Genomic DNA, 19,211 nt, shown 5'->3' with positions numbered 1-19,211 from the left:
CTGGATGCCTGAGTTCTTTCATTTATTTCAAAGCCAGCTGAGTAGCTGGGTCCAGTGGATGCAAAGGAAGTGTCAGAAGCTGTGTCCCATTCACTTGAGGTCCTGATGTGGCAGTTGAACGATCCCCGTCATTAGGGAGGTGTCCCCGAAACGGTGGTGGTGGTGACCTGCCTGACGAAGCCAGCGTTGCCGGGAACTCGCGCCCGCAGCAGCACCAGCGATGAAAAGCAAGGGACGGCGGCGCGACTCTGAGCAACCAAATTCAGGGGCGTTCAGCCAGGCTCGCAAGGCAGGCCACCTCTTCTGGCTCTCTGCTGCTAAGCTTTGGAAGGTGTGCTGCTGATCGTAGCTGTAACCTTGGCTTCTTTCTGTAACAAACTGGGAGGGAAATTACCTGCCCATAATATTGAATTTTCCCTACATAATTCTTCTACAGGCCCTTTGGACTTGCCTTGTGTTTTTCATGTTTCTTAATTTCTTAAGCCAGAACGATGGGATTGGGGCTCAAGTAGGTGATGTTTCTGAAGGAAACAGACCACTTATTGGTCCCATGTGGTACTGAAGCTTTTGATCCTAATGCAACCATTTTTTAAGCAATGCCCGGGACTTGTAAAATTGGTCACTTTATTACAGAAATACATTCTACTTTTGGTTAGAAAAATGCCCTGTTGGGAGCTGCCACCTGATCGGCTGATGATGCAATCAACTTCTGCAGACACTTTCTAACCAAATATTGTATTAGCTCTTTTAATAAACATCTTTGCTTGTGTGGCTTAGGGAGAGAAAATCAGTCTTTATGAATAGTAACATACCACTGAGCACACTTGGGCAAGAAAATTATTCGACAAAGCCACCGTTTATTTGAAATGACATCGAAACAAAAGTTTGCTGGTTCATAAATTATTATGAACGATTCTGCCAGTGCTTTGCAAAGACCACTTGTTGATTACGTCACCCTCTCGTCTGACCCTCCTAACAACAGCCATATGGGATGGCAAGGGCACGAGTTGTTGTGCCTGCTGGTCTGATGAAGAAGGTTCCAGAAATGATCAGGTCTCAGATGGCTGGAGGCAGGGGTCTAGAACTGGTGACTTTCATTCCACAGCCCATTCTTGAACATTTGTTTTTTGTTCTTTCCAACGTCAACAAGTCCTAGCGCTGGGAGCATCTTGAGAGGAGTCTTGTGGTCCAAGCGTGGGTTGGTGTGTTGAGTTGGTCTCTTTGGGGGAAGGGTAAAGCATTAGGTGGTGATATAGGCAAGGAGAACCTGCCAATCTTTTCTCCTCTTTATTCGTGTTGCTGGCTGATGAGAAAGCGGTGAAGCTCAGAGACCACCAGAAACACACAGGGTCACCTGTTACTTTGCTTATGAGGGACTAACTTTGTTTCGTGACCAATCCCATCCGACCACCATCTTTTCTAGTGGAAATAATTCCGTTAAGAGCCATTCTTCTCTAGGAGAGCACCTTTATGGCACAGACCAGAGGGAAAAGTAATTGAATTTAATAAAAGCTGCTCTCAATATAAAGCCACAGGGAAATACGTTTCACTTCAAAGCCAAGATGCATGGGCCCTAAACATAATTAATTGCCTGGCTGTTTCTTCCATCAAATCGCAATTTGACAGTGAAGAATTAAATTCTTTGGCACTTTTTATTTTATAGTAACGTGAATTCTCCAGCGATAGCTACAGATGGATTGATAAAAAGTCATTCTGAAAACTGTCATTCTTTAGATTTCTCAAAGTTGCCACCGTTATAACTTACTGCTCCGTCCGTGCAGGAGAGCTAGAAAGAGGCTTAGGTCATCTTAACAGAATTGTCAAAGGGGAAACTTTCTGCCCCTTACCCTCCTCCCTCCGTCCTTTTCAAAAACTTTCCCTTCAAAAGAAAAAAAAAATTCTTCCGGGAGCAACGCCATTAGGAGAATACTTCTGTTTGGGGTGCCCTTCTGTTCAAGTGCTAAGGATTAGTCGAACACAGGTTTAGAAATAAGGAAACGTGCTTAGCCTTGTCTGAAGCCCACTAAGCAGCGAATGCCTCTGATTCAGCAGATTAAGAAAGTGTGAGTGTAGACTATTCCCAGGGAAGGCAGGACCCACGGGCTGTGCCACGCTGGCTGGGGCACTTGCAACTTGGGTGGCACATCACTGGTCTCTGGGTTAGAACTCCTTTTCAGGTGACAGGCCGTGGCTGTCCAAGGACAAGTCCCCTTCCACTCCCCCACCTTCCCAGGAAAACCAGCTGCTTTCTTCATTCTGTGAAGTTGCATAAAGAGAGAACATGCATCTAAGAGGGGAAAAGGCTGTTGGGAGAGACGAGACGAGCAAAGAGCCTCAGCCCCCGATTCTCTTCCACAAAGAAAAAGCACAGGACACCGCAGACCCGTCTGGGTGGAAAGTTTGCAGAACAACACCCGTATCTTCGGCGTCACAAGTCATGACAAGGGACGATGTCTCACCAAAAGGCAGCGTCACACCGAACTGCTTGCATTTAGAAGTATCTCTAGGGAAGATAGCAGTTGAAAAGGAGAGATGGTCACATGTGCATGAACACGTGTATTCAAAATTTAGCAGTATCACATTTCCAACAAAAGTTAAGAGAAAAAAGTTACATGTGTAAAAATCTCACTTGCAAGGTTATCCACCATGGTAAAACGCTTAAATCATTCAAATGTCCACAAGAAAGTCATCATTTAGATAAATTGCCATATATTTATTTGGTAATATAATAATGCCATTGTTATTTTGTTATCTACAGAGGTTGGGAAGGATATGGAAAAGCATTTATGATATAATATAAAATGTAAAAACACAACTGTGTGCCTCTATGACTGTATCTATGTAAAAAAGTTTAAGAGCAAAGACTAGAAGGGACTATATAACAAGGAGAATAATAATGTTAGGATAGTGAAATCACAGTTTAAAGACTTTCCCTACGTCTTATTTTATGGCATGATTTGTGTGTGTGCGTGTGTGTGTAGATAGTGAAAACACATAGTAAAAAGTGGAAGCTGCCCTCACACGTTTATCAGCTTCTCATCACGACCTTTTAGCTTTCGGGGGGCTTTACCTGCCTCTGGCTGTCGGGCTTCAGCCACAGGCCGGAGAGCAGGTGGGCCTGGGTCTGCCTGGGAAAGCATGGCTCTCTCCGTCTGCCCCGTGAGCCAAAGGGACCCCTCCATTTCCCAGAATCCCCTACTCCTCAGCTGGCCAGATGGATCTGCAGTGAAACTGGGCCTCCTTCGGGTTTTACGAAGACCCAGGTTATTTGAATGGCCTGAGATGATTGAACGCTTTCTGATGATTCTGTGTCCATCGGGGGAATTTATGGCGAGCAGTTAGAAGCTTTGGGGACTGCTGACCATGGGGATTAGCCAATCTACCCCCCCTTTCCTGAATGTCAGCTCCCCAAATAGCATCCTAGAGTGGGGTGGGTGCTGGCGGCCCTGCAGGAGACTGTCCTCATCAGATTGGGGGAAGCCAGCACGTCCCCTGGCAGGAGCCCTGCATAGCAGAGCCTGGAGAGGACCAGCCAGTGAGCCCCTCTGAGGCTGAGCAGAGAGCGAACTGGTCCTCTGGTGCTGGCCCGCGTCGCTTGGCAAGAGCATCGGGGGGAGACGGACGTGGTCCTGAGACCCACATGCCAGGCGAGCGGATATTGCACAACACGACAGGGGGACTGTGTGGTCCTAACTGTGTCTGCCCGCCCACTCAGGCCCTCTCTCCCTTCCCCCCACGGAGCTTTGCTCAGTCTACCCAATGTGCCAGATTCAGGTCTGTCTCAAGGTGTTTCTTTCCTTTCTGATTCTCAGAAGAACCTTTTCCCCCTTTTGTTTCTCCCAGGCCTGCCTCTTGTCATCCTTTTTAACATAGAGAGCCATCGTGGAGGGCCTTTGCCCATCCCCCCACGTAAAGTATTGTTCCCCAGTGTGACTGGTCTCTGTGCTCCCTTCTTCTGTGTTTCTTTCCAAGTTCTTGGCCGTAGGAAGTGTAATATTTATTTACTACTTGCTTATCTGTTATCTTCTTGGTCTTCCCTGCTAGACTGTACGCCAGCCAAGGTCAGGAACGGTGTTGACCTTGTCCATCATTCAATACAAGGAAGCAGGGCAGCGCTGGGCACCTAGCAGAGGTAGGGGCTCCTCAATAAACATTTGCCGAGTGAGCGGGGGAGCGGATGCTTGCACGTGAGACGAGCCACTGGAGCAGTTTCTAAATCCGAGCCCACCTCCAAGGGCCCAGCCTTGAACTCTCCCACCCAGAAAGGACTGCCTGGGGCTCGTGACCCCATGACGCCAGGCTGCCCTTGATGTTCTCTGAGCCTGAGACAGTTCCAGCCACCCGGCAGGGCCTGCTCCTATCCTGAGACATCGGAAGAGCAGTGACGGAGACAGGCCTGTTCATCTTACACCTGCTGCCCAGCCGTTGGGCCGAGAAATCCTAAGGTCCCCTGCCAGTCTGGGAGGACGGGGCATGCAAGGGTGAACTTCACGGTTGGAAGAAAGACTTGGTGATCATTGCCGAGTGACATGCAGATGCTTGAACCAATGGAGTCAAAGTGGGGAATGGCGGCACAGCCCGGGTTCCCACCTGCACCTCAAAGGACATGTGAAGGCAGGGTGGCTCTGGGGGGCACACGGAGGGCTGTGTGGAGGTCAGGGCCCTGGAGAGTCACTGCTTGACCCTCTAGTGCCCAGGGTGGGTGCTGTGGGTGGAAGAAAGGGACAGAAAATTCTAGCGCAAGGCCCTTTACTGCTTGATCTCTGACTTAGGGCTTCCTATATGCCTAGCAGCCTCTATACCCTGCTGGGCAGTGCAGCCATCTAATCGCTTTCTGAGGACTCTTGATTCAGAGTCTCGTTCCCTTGCTTATGTACATTTTTTAAGAGAGCCTTTAAAACATCTTGGCCAGCAATTACTCATATTTTTAGAACGTGTGAGCTTAGTGTTACTTGCCATTGCTCTCTAGCGGCTAGAAATCAAGGCAGGCATAACATTGAAATGAACATCTCTGGTCTATGAACAACCCCAACAGCAAGGGGAATCCCACCTCCTAATATCTCGTTCAGTCTGTCCCCTGAGTAGTGTTTGGGAAGGTGACAGCTTTATTAGTGTTCCAGCTTTCCATTCCTATAAACCAATAGCCCAGAACAACGAAAAGAAACAGTAGTGCCACAACTTCTTTATTTTTCCACATTGGACTCTGCCGGCTGCTTCTAGTTTTGCATCTGTAAATGATGCTGTAACGAACAGCCGTGTAGGTATGTCTTCATGTATGTGTACATGTTTGTTCTCTTGGGAAATTTTTGGTTCCTAAGAATCCAACATAATGGGCAACACATAAATATTTTATTATGAAGTACACACACACACACACGAGTATATAACACACGTGTGTATGCATTAAAGAAAAATGACGCAATTAACGCCTGTAAATCTATCACCCAACTTGGGAACAAGGATGCTACCGCCACAGGTGCCGCTTTCCCCTCCCCGCTGCCCGTGCCCCTCCCTGACCGCTGATCTGGTCCTGGTCCTACCTCCAGACACAGTCACGCCCCTGAATGTCATTGTTGGCTTCCCTTTACTTACAGCTTAACGACTCATGTGCGCATTCCCTAAATTACACATGCATGTCTATTTTTATTTTGCATGTTCAGGCCAGCATGTACATGGAGCCCTACCCTACACATTCTTCTGTGGCATGCTGTTACTCACTCAATATCATGTTTCTCTGTTTATGGAACCCTGTCACTGCTGCATAGTATTCCTGCAAAGAGCTGTCTTACGGGTTATCAATTTTACTGTTGGGATTTCAATCGTCTCTAATTTTCGCTACACAAACAATGCTGCTGTGAACATTTTGTCCTGTCTCCTGGGGTGCACATGAAAGTGTTCCTCTAGGAGTGAAATTTGGGTCATGTTCAAGCATAGGGATTAAAGGAATTGCATTTAATTAAATTAGTGAAAGCAGGCAGGGGGAAGTTTCCGGGGCTCCCTGGCACCGAAGTTGAGGGGAGCAGCATGTTGCCACACGGAGTACGATATTTCTAACTCCTCTTCTTCCACACTACCTGCCTGTAAGGAAAGAGTCCGTTTTGACCCAGATAGAAGCCATGGAGGGTCCAGCATTTCCTGAGCGCCGGAGTGTGACACCCCCTTACTTGGTGACAGATGGGCACAACACTTTGACCGACCTCTGGGAGCAGGACTGAGAGAACACACATTTCCCGAGAACCTCAACTGGGTTAAGCAAGTCAGCGGTCATTTTACGGGCTGTGTTTTGTCTCATTTAATCTCTACAGCTACCCTTTGACACAGAGTGTTGCTCCCATTTTGCAGGTGAGCAAGTCGAGGCTCTTAGAAATAGAGAAATTTGTTCTAGGTCACTGTCAGCGGTGGCGAAGATGGGATTCCAGCCTTGCCTCATCTTTTCTTGTCATAGGTAACCACGCCCGGCACAGGCTGGTTCTCTGCAAATACTACGCGTGAATGTGGGAAGGGAGGAAGAAAGCCATGGACTGGGGGGCTGTGCTTAAGAACTAAAACGAGGCCCTGGCACGTCCAAGTGTCCAGTGCTAATCAGCTGCTAGCTCTGCGTGCCCCAATGCCTCCCAGTCCACAACCTCGCTCCAGAGCTGAAGAGCAGAATCAAATCACCAAGGTGTCTTTCTGCGGAGAATGGCCAGGCCTCTGCCTGGCCCCCTGCCTTGAGGGACCCACCGTGTGCTCTGACCTTCAGAACAACCTGAAGTGAAGCAACAGGCCGCAGGGCACATGGCCTCCTCCTCCTCCTGCGGTAAGGACGCGGCGCGGGCCTTTCTGGGCTTGCTCAGGAAGCCCCCCAGACCTTAGGCCAGGCCCCTGCTTTCTGCTGCAGCATTTCAAAGGGACTTGTAAAGAGGGATCCCTGATCCACCCGAGCCCCAGGGAGGAGGCGTTATTACCTCCAGTTTGGGGTGGGAAGGGGCTGATTCTTGTGGAAGTCGTCAATCAGGGGGCTGGGTAGCCCAGGGCTCGGAGAAAGCCTCAGTGCTAAGGCCCGAGTGCCCCGGGGCCCAGATGCAGCCCTTGTCAGAGTGCAAGTCTGGGACCTGCCTAGAAGCCTGGAATGAGGGCTGGGTCCAGGCCCAGGTCACCTCACCCCTTTCGTGCTGGAAAACCCGTCGTCCCTGGGGATTGCCTGTCCTTCCCCGGAGCTCAGCCCGTAGTCCCTGCAGCCGATTAGAAAAGGCAGACGAGGGCGGCTGTGATCAATCATGCCGATGCCGTCATGGAAAGAGGCAGTGCACCCTTGAACAGACAAACTAACTTTAAAACATGGATTTATGGCAAGGGCTCTGTAATCAGCCCACATTACTACTTGAAGGAATACGAGCATTTAATAATAATAAAGACATGTGTGTACATATGTATAGATATCAGTTTGTAGTATGTTCTTTACATTTTTTCAAGGTCTTTATTCTTGCCTGAGGTACATTTCAGCTTCTAACCTTGGCCGCGTTGGGTTATAAAGTGTTATTCTTGTCACTTTATGTATGAATGGGTATTAATATATTTTTATGTAGTATATTTTTATATAGGAATATATAGTTATGCAATTACCTTTATAATGCATATATAAATTTATAGTATAATTATAGAGACATTACTATATATTATATGTACTTTAATAGTTACATGCAAGTATATAAATATAATATTTTAAATTTTATATATTTATTTACACTTACGTAATCTCTATATAAGCATATAAATATAATATGACGTTTTAAATATAGTTAGACACTTAAATGTGTATTTAACGCGTACTTTGAATGAATGAACCTCGGCACGGAAACCGGGGGGAGGAGCGGTCACTATCCACGCAGCTCCCAGGGAAACAGCGGAGTGATTAAAAAGCACGGGGAGCGCGGCGCCCAGCCCTGCTGCGCAGTAATCCCGGGTCTCCCCGGCAGCCCAGGTATGGCCTCCGAGCTCTCCTCACTGCGCCTCGGCCGTGCAAGTCTCGTCCTAACGCTGCAGGCTTGTTAATCTAGAAGGCTGTGCAGATGGGTTAACTGACGCTGTAGTCATTATACTTAATTGGGCGAGTGGCCCTCAGAGCTGTCTATAAACTGTGTGTTCAGAGTGAGGTAATTAATAACGCCACTTCCTTTTGGGAGACATATCATTAGCCATTATTTCTAGAAACATGACATTGATCTCTTTATTCAGGGAGGTAATTGCAGGTTTCTGAAAAGAGTGTATGGTTTACCCAACAATTGCCCACAAATGACATCATCTCTGAAAAGTAAAACCCACAAAATCTGTCATTTTGAATCCATAGTTGGGATTTTGTTCCCTAGGTGGTAAAAGAAGACTCTGGAGACAAAAAAAATAAATGAACTATTCTGGTATGGAAATGAGAGTGAAAGATAAGATTTGGGGGGGAGGGTTGTTTGTTTTTTAGATTAGTAATTTCTTTATGGGGCTGGTGAAGGGGGTTGCTGGTGCTTGTTAGGACTATAGCAAATGAAAAGTGAAACAAAATAAGAATTAAACACATTTTTAAAAACTTCCCCAACTCCCTTCAGGTAATAGTTTTCCTATTGGGTCCTGCAACACGCTCACAAATGATTTCGATTTCAACAAGAATGTGAGAAAACGCGGGAGGCCCGAAATCCAATTCTTCACTTTAAAAGGATGTGGGGCCGTGCAACACAGGCCCCGGCATTTTGCATTGATTGGATTCTTCACTGTGGAGCAAAAATCAAAGGGAAATTTCAGAATAATTTTTGCTAAAGCCTCCAGCAGATTTACCCCCAACAATCCGACTTTCATATTCACATTAAATGGAAAGCAGTCTAACTTGCCCCATTTCCCTCTTTTAGGGACTTTAGGAAGTAATGATAGGATTAAAGAGAAACAAGACTTTTATTCATTTGGATATATTTATTATTTTTTTGCCAGTTTCATATCCTTGCCTGGTTTGGGGAACAACCTGGGTCCATTCGAGAGGAGAGTTCAGCGAATGAGAACAAGATCGCTTATTTCTTTTCTTTTTTTTCTTAAAAGAGATTTTATTTGTATTTATTTTTAGAGAGGGAAGGAAGGGAGAAGGAGAGAGAGAGAGAGAGAGAAACATCAATACGCGGTTGCTGAGGGTCATGGCCTGCAACCGAGGCATGTGCCCTGACTGGGAATCGAACCTGCAACACTTTGATTCGCAGCCCACGCTCAATCCACTGAGCTACGCCAGCCAGGGCAAGCTCGCTTATTTCAATCAACTGCAAGATAATCCTCGTCCAAACTCTTGTAAACTTGACACTGCGAACCTTTCACACGTTGATGGATTTCTTCAAACCGTGATTTTCTGAGGCATCTATTTATTGCTAAACTTGTCTGGCACCACCTTCGCTCTTTCGGGTAGAGCGCTTGGCCACCACAGGACCTCTGCACTTGCCAGAAACCAACATTTCTCTCGTACTTTAGAGGGGACACCACACGTTCAAATGCTGCTAACAAGTGTGGAACATGATTCCTTTTCTCTTCTCCCCTTGGAAATGGCCTGTGGGCATTGCAATATCAAAGGCGCTGAGAAGTTCCGTAGTAAAGGAAGGTGCTGCGCCTTGTTTACCTGGACGGTGTTTTTTTTAAAGCTATTGACTCTTTCACTTTTCTGTATGTTTTTAAATGTTTATACTAATGGGTTAAAGCAAACACAATTTTACTCTTTTTTACACAATACTGATGAACGTCCCTCAGGGTTACCATTTCTTAAGGCCCATAGAACACATTATCCTAAGTGACTTTATTTGCTCTGTTGAGTTTCTCTCCCTTCCTGATAAGTCAAAGAATCACCTGAACATGGGTCTGCTGGTTAAATATAATAGCTTTAGAGTTGGTAACTATTGAACATGGCAGATGTGAACTCATTTCTCACACACAAAATGATTTTCATCGTTAGTCAAAGATGGGAAGACAATATTGACGAGACCGGATGTGCATTCAGCCCAAAGGTAGAAGGGGAAGAATGTTTTCCATTACATAGTTTGAATCAGCAATACATTTAATTTCCCCAAAATAAATTCAAATTTTAAGACAAACTTGCTGAAACAAAATGTTTTTTATTTTTTATTCACATTCAAATAAATGATGAAATTACAAATGGTGTCCAAATGCCTAAATAGTTCTTTTAAAGATAATTCTAAAATGCCATTTAATGTCTCAATACCAAATGGGTAGATATTGGATTGGATAATTTGGCATTTTAGCGTCTGGAGACTTGGAGAGTGAATTTATGGCTCACGGGTTTTAAAGCCATAATCTCATGGTGAACTTGGTTAACATTGTTAAAAGCTACGTCTTAAACAGCTATGCTTTGTTTAATACATTAAATTTATTAGTAGAGTTGTCTGTTGGATTTTATTTTTAACCTGGCAGGACCATGAGCATTTTGATCTAAATTTAATCTTGATGCTCAAATTTGTCTTCAAATGCTCTAAACAACTCTCTCTCCAAGGTGTAGTTTGGACTCCTAATTATCCATAAGAATTAAAAATCCTTTGATGAAATCAAATCACTCACATTAGGAATCAAAAACTCTGCTCTCCTGTCCCGAAGTCAAACCTGACCAGGTCCTTGTTCATCATTATACACCAGCCGTGGGGCTTTGCTGGGGAGGGCGGGGGTATGCCACTGAGAGTCCTGGGTTGGGGGACAGGGGGATCGCTACTGAGAAGGTTTCTCCAAAGGGCATCCTTCTAGGGTTTATTAGTTTTAGGGATATTAAAATGTACTGATTATTCTAATGCTTTCCCAATGTCTTGGATTATTCTACGTGCGACAAATAAACAATGAAAAAGTCTTCTAAAGGGCATTTAAGTTAAACAAATAAATCCTGGCTACGTCAAGTTAGTGGATCAAGATGTTTTTGTCTTTCCTTTCCTGCCTCGGCGGGTCTGATAAAATCAGAAACTTCTCAGCCCTTTGGATTTTTAAGTAGGAAAGAAAGAGCAGATTTAGGCCTGGATGCGTCTCTCTGGACCCACTGAACCCGAACCAAGTGCTTGTGGATTGCAGGGACAAGAGCGCCTTTGTCATCTTCATTAATCCAACCCACCAAGCCCGATGAATGGGAGGCATTTTTTAAAGTAAAATAATGCACTCGAATTTGGATGTGTTTCTCTTTAATTAGTTTGATGAGCCCCAAGTCTGAGGACTTGTCAAACACCTGGTATTAACCCTGCGCGACTGACCTAGGGGAAAAGGAGCCGAGAGAGGCGAAAGGATAGGCAGGTGGAGTGAGCTGAATGAGAGGCCTTTTCTCTGCAGCCCGTGCTCTGGATGAAAAGAATCATTACCACAATGATACTTCTAATTATACTGTCATTAGGATACCTCTTCGGTTCGCCGTGGTGCAGGGCGCCTTGCCTTTAGACAACATGATCCAGGAGACGGTGAGAGCTGGGCGGCCCGGGGAGGCATTTAACCCTTTCTCTAGATGCAGCACAACCTAAGTCCTCCACGCTGAACTCAAGTGTTCTCAGCACGCCTTGCACCCCTCTTCCCACCCTGCAGGTAAAAGGTATCCCAGTGAGCAATGCCTCAGTTGCCGTTGGAAGCGCATCGGATTCTAGGTGGCATGTCCATGCTTTTCTGTTCAGAGTTCCGCTCAAGCTCAGCCAGTGGACATGTGGTTTACTGTGGAATGTATCAGTCTAACTGCCCCCATACCACTGGGTAACAAACGACCAAACGAAGGCACTTTAATAATCCTAACTCCAGTGTGTGTTGACAGAAGCCAAATGGGTCCTGCGGAATTAGGGGCCACGTGTCTGTCCATGGAGCTCAGAGGGTGAAAGTACAGGCTTCCAAGTTCAACAGGCCTGGATTTGAATCTCAGCCTCATAATCTGTTATATTTTTGGCCATGAGATTACCAATTTCTAAGCCTCGATTCCCTCCTCTGTAAAATGGGAATTAATAACAGTACCTGCCTGACAGAACTGTTAGCAGGAATAAAGAACAATTCACCTGCGCTGCTAAACAGTAGCTAGAAAATACGTAGCAGACACTAAGGTGGTTGTGGAGGGGTAGTTCCTGAAAGTCTTCTTCAAGTGTGTCTCTGTGTCTCTGAACCACATTGACCAATCTATCAGAAGTGCCTGCCTGTGTTATATATAACAAAAGGAACTCACCGATCAACTCCCTATTTGTGAGGTTAGTTGTAAGATTCTTTCTGTGGCTTCCAATTGCAGAGGTACTAAGAAAGCTCGGTGGTGAACTTAATTCTTTATTTTCTGTCAGCTTTGAGTACAACAAGCTCCTCAAACTGTTTTGGTATGAGTACCTGATAAGACATAGTAAGATTGTGTGTTTTATGTTGGTGACTTTTGGATAGTGAGAATGATATTGTTAGGAAGAATCTCTGAACATTTTCAGGACTTCATTCTTCGGGATAATGAACCGTGATGCCGCAAATGGGGGTCATGGATTTTAGCAGGAATAAATCCAATCCTGTTGACATCTTTTAAAAACCGTGTCTGCCCCCAGCCTTCCACTGGCGCTGAGATTCAACAAAACATTTTATTTCATACATATAAATGGATTTACACACAGGGTGAGAATTTGAACTATTTGGAAGAAAAGCACTATTTATATTGAAAGGATTTTTCTGCGTTATTGCTATTCTTTTTAGAATAACAAACGTGCAGATGTCTGCGTTGGACAATCGTCGAGAGAAACTGCAATGTGAACTCTTTCAAAATAAGCCAGTGTTGCATTTCACACATAGAGGGTGTGGATTTTTCACGAAACATAATGAAAAGCATATATTGGGAGGGTTTATTTTACTGACAAATACTACGGAAGGTCTGCTATGGTGGGTGGTATGGGACTCATACAGGGGAAGCACCAAGGCAAGTGGGTGTCATCAAAAGACACAGGCATGCAGCATGCAAATTGTATGCAAAACACACATATGCAAATGTATGTTTATATCTGCATCTCAGACAGTGGGATCCATACATATCCCAGATAATTACTGAGCCCTGGAAAAATATTAAACAATTGTTTTCCTATGTTTCTAACTCAGTAATGAGATTTTCATTAGGTTAAATTATTATCATTATTTATTTTAAGTCCTTGCTGGGATTCTTTAAAAATTTATACATCTTGTGGGGTTCCAGTATCGTGCTGAAGTCAAATTATTATGAACTCTTAAGAACAGCTAAATCCACGAGCCGGTTAGTTTTTACAATCACTGTAAAGATGACATTGTATTGCTATGAATTTTAATTAAAATGGCAGACTTTGTTTAATCCTTTTATTAAAAGAGCTCCCCACAATGCAAGGGAAAAGTTTATGCAAGAAAGCAGTTCATTTTGGAGATGTTTAAATATCTTTTCTGTCCAAATCTCAAAAACGTAGCCCTCCGTCAATCCATTTTTTCCTTAGAAGGTAGTTTCTCAACCATTTTGTATAAAAAGCAGAGCTTGGAATTTGCTTTCGGAATCATGAGGATCCTAAAATGTATGGCTGCTCTCTCTGAAAACTATATCTCGGAGCTCTTTTGCAATACAAGTTAATTAACTGGATTTAGATATTTGCAAGATGATATATTTAATGGGATTACTGCTCATATAATGTTCTCAGTGACTGATTTGCAATCTAAGCTCACGGAGCCGAGTGCTGAATTTCCAGCTCTTTGAGAGTTAATGTTGTGTTAAAGGAAAGGACAATTTGAACCTCATTGTTCATGAATAGGTGAGTTATTCCCCTGAAATGGAGCCGGGCCCTACGAGGGCCGCGGCGGGCAGATGCGGGAGCAGGAGCTCGCGGCCCATCACATTCCAGCCGCTGCCCCCGGGAGCTGGATCCCCACACCTGAACTCCTGACAAGTTCAAGGCAATTGTGTGTCTCCTCACAATATAATGGCCCATTATTCACCGCCTGTCTCCCAAGTGGGATCAATTAGATGCTTCTGCTCCACAGGCTTAAAGATAAACACCTATGTTTTGGTTGGTGGAGAGTTAAAATGAAACCACACATAACCATTCGGTATCCCTAGATCGGACCATTGTGAGCAGTGAACGTCTAAATCCACCTTTCAATGCGGTCACTCAAAATATTTGTGATTATTTTACCAGACTCAGTGGAAAGGTAAGCCGTAATTTGCTTTGAAGGAAAATCAGTCGAAAAATGTCAGCTTCCAAAAAAAAAAAAATTCCCTTCCCCATCCACCTTTGTCTCACTATTTTTTTTTTTTTTGTTAAGCAAATATATTTCTGCCTGTCAGCTGGGTTCACTCTAACGTTATGGCTTCGGGCATTGACATGACATCACTAATGAATATAATTTAAATCTTCCCGATCACAGGACCAGTGTAAAAATAGCATGTTAAGTAAAATGTTGAAACTTTTATTAAATGTATAAATATTAGCTCAGTCAAATAACTATTAAGAAAAATTGAAATTCTCCCTTCGTTGGAGGGATATAATAGCACATTCCGTTTCTCATGTTCATTGGCACTTAGTGCGTGAAACGGTTCTTTGTATTTGACCTAACGGGATCCTTTCCAGGGGGCCACAGATAGTCTGTGCCTCATATCTGAGCTTCCAGATCTCCTCTGACGCCCGCAAGCCAACCAATGGCTTTCAAAGGAAGCATCTTCCCATCACACAGGCATGACGGTTTCCCTTGGTTTTCACATAGGTGAGCTACCAGACCAAAATGAAAATATAATTTGAATCCAGGTGTTAAAAACCCGAGACCAAAATCCCCGAATGCCAAGGGCTGAGGCAGCTGAGAGGTCAGGCGGCCTAAGTTCACTTTCCGGATGAGAAGGCTGTGGTCCAACGAGGCGAGGGGCCTGCTGGGTAGGATGGTTGGAGCCCGGTTCTCACGCAGCCACCTGGGTAGACGGTGCAGGCTGGGGGTTGTGAGCAAGCGAGGCACATGCAGAGGGGAAGAAATATGATGTTTACTCTTCTTGCTTCCTGCACACTCTACGAAGTCGGGAGAAGCTCCCACACAAGCACTGTCTACACAGTTCTCCTTGACCTGCCCCAGACACCTGTGTGTGGCGGGGGGGAACCCCTTCACCAGCGGTAGCAGGGGACACAGAAGTCAGCATGTGGCTCTGCCACCCGCTCTCTTAGCCACCTCTCCTGTCTGCCCCTGTGCTTTCTCCCAGCCCACCTTCAATGAGGTGGTCTCTGCTTTTCTGTGTTTTCACGTGTTTCAGCTTTGGAGGTTCACGGCAAGAGCTATTTTCCTACCTTATTGAACTTTTCCTAAGTCAAGGGAGTAGGATTCCACCTCCCAGCCCTTTTCACCTCATTAACCTCTACCCTTCCTTCAGATCTCGGCTCGTTTTCAAGCCTTCTTTGACCTTCACAGGCAGGTCAATCCTGCCGTCCGTCCGCCGTAGGCTCTCATAACACCACGTATCTGCCTTTTGCAGCACTTAACGTAATTGTAATTTTAAATGTATTAAGGTGCTATTTCTAACATAATTTTTTTAAATTTTGAAATCATGGAGACTCAGGAGAATGTAGAAAGTTAGTTCAAGAATTCTTGCACAGCGTTCACGCAGCTTTCCTGATGGCACCGTCACTAGTGGACATAACTGTAGTTCCGCTGCCGAAACCAGAACTGACATTGGTCTGATACTATTAGTTTGGGTAAAAGTCTTTCCTGGATTCCAACAGCCTTTACATGAACATTGCGTGTGTGCAGTTTCATGAAATTTTAGATACTAGTAACTATAGCCACAGTCAGGATACAGAACTGTTCCTTCACCACAGAGAAATTCCTTGGGTTACCCCTTAATAGCTGCACCCTTCACCCAGCTCCAACCTCTCACGATCCCTGACCCGCTGTCCACCGCTATTGCTTCACAGTGTCGGCAATGCTATGCAAGTGGCATCCTACAGCATGTAACTATTCGACTGTGGCTTTTTACACTCAGCATGATCTATCCAAGTTGTGTGTTTTCTATGATTGGATCCCTTCGATTACTGAGCAGCATTTCTTGGTATGGACGTAATACAATTTTCTTGTCCATTCACCTGTTCAAAGACATTTGGGTTGTTTCCAGTTTGGGGTTATTACACATAAAGCTTCTAGAAACATTCATGGACAGGCTTTTTTGTGAGCATATATTTTCATTTCTCCTGAATAAATAAATACCCAGGGGTACGATGGAGAGGTTGTATAGGAAGTGCGTGTCAATGAGAAAATGCCAGACTGGTTGCTGGTGTGGCTGGGCCATGTCGGATTCCCCTGGCAGTGTTTGCAAGCTGTAGTTGTCCACATCCTTGTCAGCACTTGGTATTGTCAGGGATTTTTGCTGTAGCAATCCTGGCAGGTGTGTAGTGGAATCTCAGTATACCTTTCATGTGTGTGCCCTTAATGGCTGATGACACCTTTTGTGAGCTTGCTTGCCATCTGTGTGTCGTCTTGGGTGAAGTGTCTATTAAGTCTTGCCTGTTCTCTAATTGGGTTGTCTGTGTTCTTGCTAAAGAGAGGCCTTTACATATTCTGGATACAAGTCCTGTCAGATACGTGATGTGCTAATATATCATTCCTCTCTGAGGCTTAGTATTTTATCTTCTTAGGAGGGTATTTTACAGAGAAAAAGTTCTTAATTTTGGTTAAGTCCATTTATCTATTTTTTTCTCTTATGAATCATCCTTTGATAGCACATCTAAGAAAACTTTGCCCAATCCCAGCTCAGAAGTCCCCAGGGTTTCCGATCCAATTTGTGCATTAAGTGCTGGGCTAGCTTAGGGTCCTTTTTATATGCTGATAGCCATGATTTTAGCATTTGGGATCAAAGGTGACACTAGTAGTCCTTTAGTTCATTGCAGCTTCGAGTGCCCAATAAACACAAAGTCTTGCTGGGCTGCAAAGATGACACTGACCTTGTCCAAAATGTTAGTTATCCAAATGGGAGTTTGAGCAATGAGAAAAATTACGTGTGTGTTAAAGTGACATTATAGCTTGTCTAGCCAAAACAAAACAAAAACAAACCAGCAACAACAACAACAGCAACAACAAAAATGATGTGCAAGGAATGCTGCAAGAGATGGGCTTGCCACTGAAGGTCATTGTCGTGCAGCAGGTGCCAACTATGTCGAAGCCTCCAACAACTACACGTGGAAGAGCTAACTCTACTGCCCCTGCTTCCAGAACCAGGGCACTGTGGCTTCTCTGAGACTTGAGGGAGTTCGTATTTGGGATGAGACCACATTCTGCTCGGGGGAAAGGTGTGCCACACATATGCCGTGACGACGCCAGTCCCTCTTGTTGAGTTTGGCAACGTGACTCACACCAAGTTTGGCCTAAGCTAAGGTCGTTGGATACAGAATCTTTTTCATGGCATGAAATCTATGGACTTTCAGAGGTCTAAAGACAAAATTCCGAATTTAGTTTCTTTAAAAAACAAAGGGGGGGCGAAGGCAGAAAAAAAGGAAGGAAGGAGGGGAAAAAAAAGAAAGACCCTTAGGCTTGTATGTTTCTATAAATTACATTTGTATTCCACCAATGATCACACACTTAGAGGTGGCTTTCATAAAAAGTCTGTGACTATTCATCTTGTTCCTTGTGGGAAGTCCATCTCTCTGTCCTCACCATTTGCTGAGAGAGAGACTCTCACAACTCCCACATCCCGGGGGGAGGAGTCTACACTCCCCGGCTTACTCACTTTATGACTTCCAGTAAATTCCGCATCTAGTTTCAAAGAACCGAAAATATTGGCTTGCCTGGGATCGCCCCCGTTCCCCCAAATCTTGCACATTAGAGATGAGGCTTCCAATCTCGTTTTTAAGGGAACAGGAAAGAGGAAACCACTCCGAGACTTTTCGGAAACGAACACACGAGAAACAAAATAAGCCATTAAAATTCAACACAATACCCCGAATTCCTGTTAGTCATTTTTTGAAAAGAGAAACAGGCATTGGTTACACAAAGATAAGGCCAAGATGCTTAACAGCAGGTAACTGAGATGCTCTGTAGCAGGTGGAAGGAGGGAACAGGGGCCCCGTAACCATGACTTCAGGCTCGGCCAGGGGGACACATGTCGGATCCCTCCAGCATGCATTCCGCCTTGTCTCCCTGTAGCCACCCATTGAAACGGACTCTTTAGCGTCTTTGTGAATTTGTATCAGGAGCTGTATTAATGAGCAAGTGGTCAGGCCACCTCTGCAAGCAAATACTTTCAAAAATAATACTCCCCCGGGCTCTGCCTGTGCCTGGGGCAAGCACGCGTTAACTCCTTCCGAGGAGGCCCCTGAAAAGCTTACATTCAGGATACATTAATCTGAAAACAAGTGTACTTTTGTGTCCGGGGAGGATTCTTTTCATTGCCATCAATTTGGTACATCGATAGACGGAGATTCCAGCTTCGCTATCAGGTTGCCCTCGGAGCGGAGACCCCTGCGCGGGCCGGGCGGAGTGAAACCGTGGCTCCACTCTGATTTCTCCCGATCGTCCTGAGTGCTCCACCTTCCCGTTGCCTCAGTGACCTGCTCCGGGTTTCCTGGGAGGAAAAACGACCTCCAGGGAGTACAGATAGTCATTCAGTTACGTCGACCGTGTGTGAACAGGAGGCCAAAGGAGCACGCACAAGACTCATCCCGAGAACAACTAAAAGCATTTCGCCCTTTTGCGTCAACACACCACGTGGTATCACAGATTTGGGCCCCCGACGGGGGGAGGGCATCTAGGCACTAGCTGGCCCTTGTCCCATGTCTACTTTGTTTTGAGTTTTCTGAGGATGCTACCAGGCTTTGAGCTAACTCCTACTGAAGTTGGGGAAAAACGATTTTGCCATGTGAACTCTTTGGGCGCTCAGAACCCCATGTGGATGGACACCCATGGTGTTTTGTTATGTTTTGTTTCAATGCCTCGGTCTTCTCAGTCGTTAGAGGAGTTGGGAGTTACAGGGATCCGCAATAGAATTTCTGCCTTTACTTTGAGAATCACATGCTTCCAATGTTTAATTGTTAGTTATAATACCGGAGTAACTTTAATGGGTTGAGTCCTTCCCCTGGGTGGATACAGAGCGAGGCACTTTACCCAAGTGAACCCTAATTCATGTGGCAGTTTAGTACGTCAGAGAGGAAGAGGGTGAGTCAGGGCAGTTCCGTGACCTGCTCGAGTCACGCAGCTCACCGATGGCCATGGATGTCGCTCTGAAGCCACGTCCTTCCCACCGCATGGCC

The sequence above is a fragment of the Phyllostomus discolor genome, chromosome 5 (genome assembly GCF_004126475.2).
Source record: "Phyllostomus discolor isolate MPI-MPIP mPhyDis1 chromosome 5, mPhyDis1.pri.v3, whole genome shotgun sequence".
In the NCBI taxonomy this organism is placed as follows: domain Eukaryota; kingdom Metazoa; phylum Chordata; class Mammalia; order Chiroptera; family Phyllostomidae; genus Phyllostomus; species Phyllostomus discolor.
Note: the sequence above shows the minus strand (reverse complement) of the source record.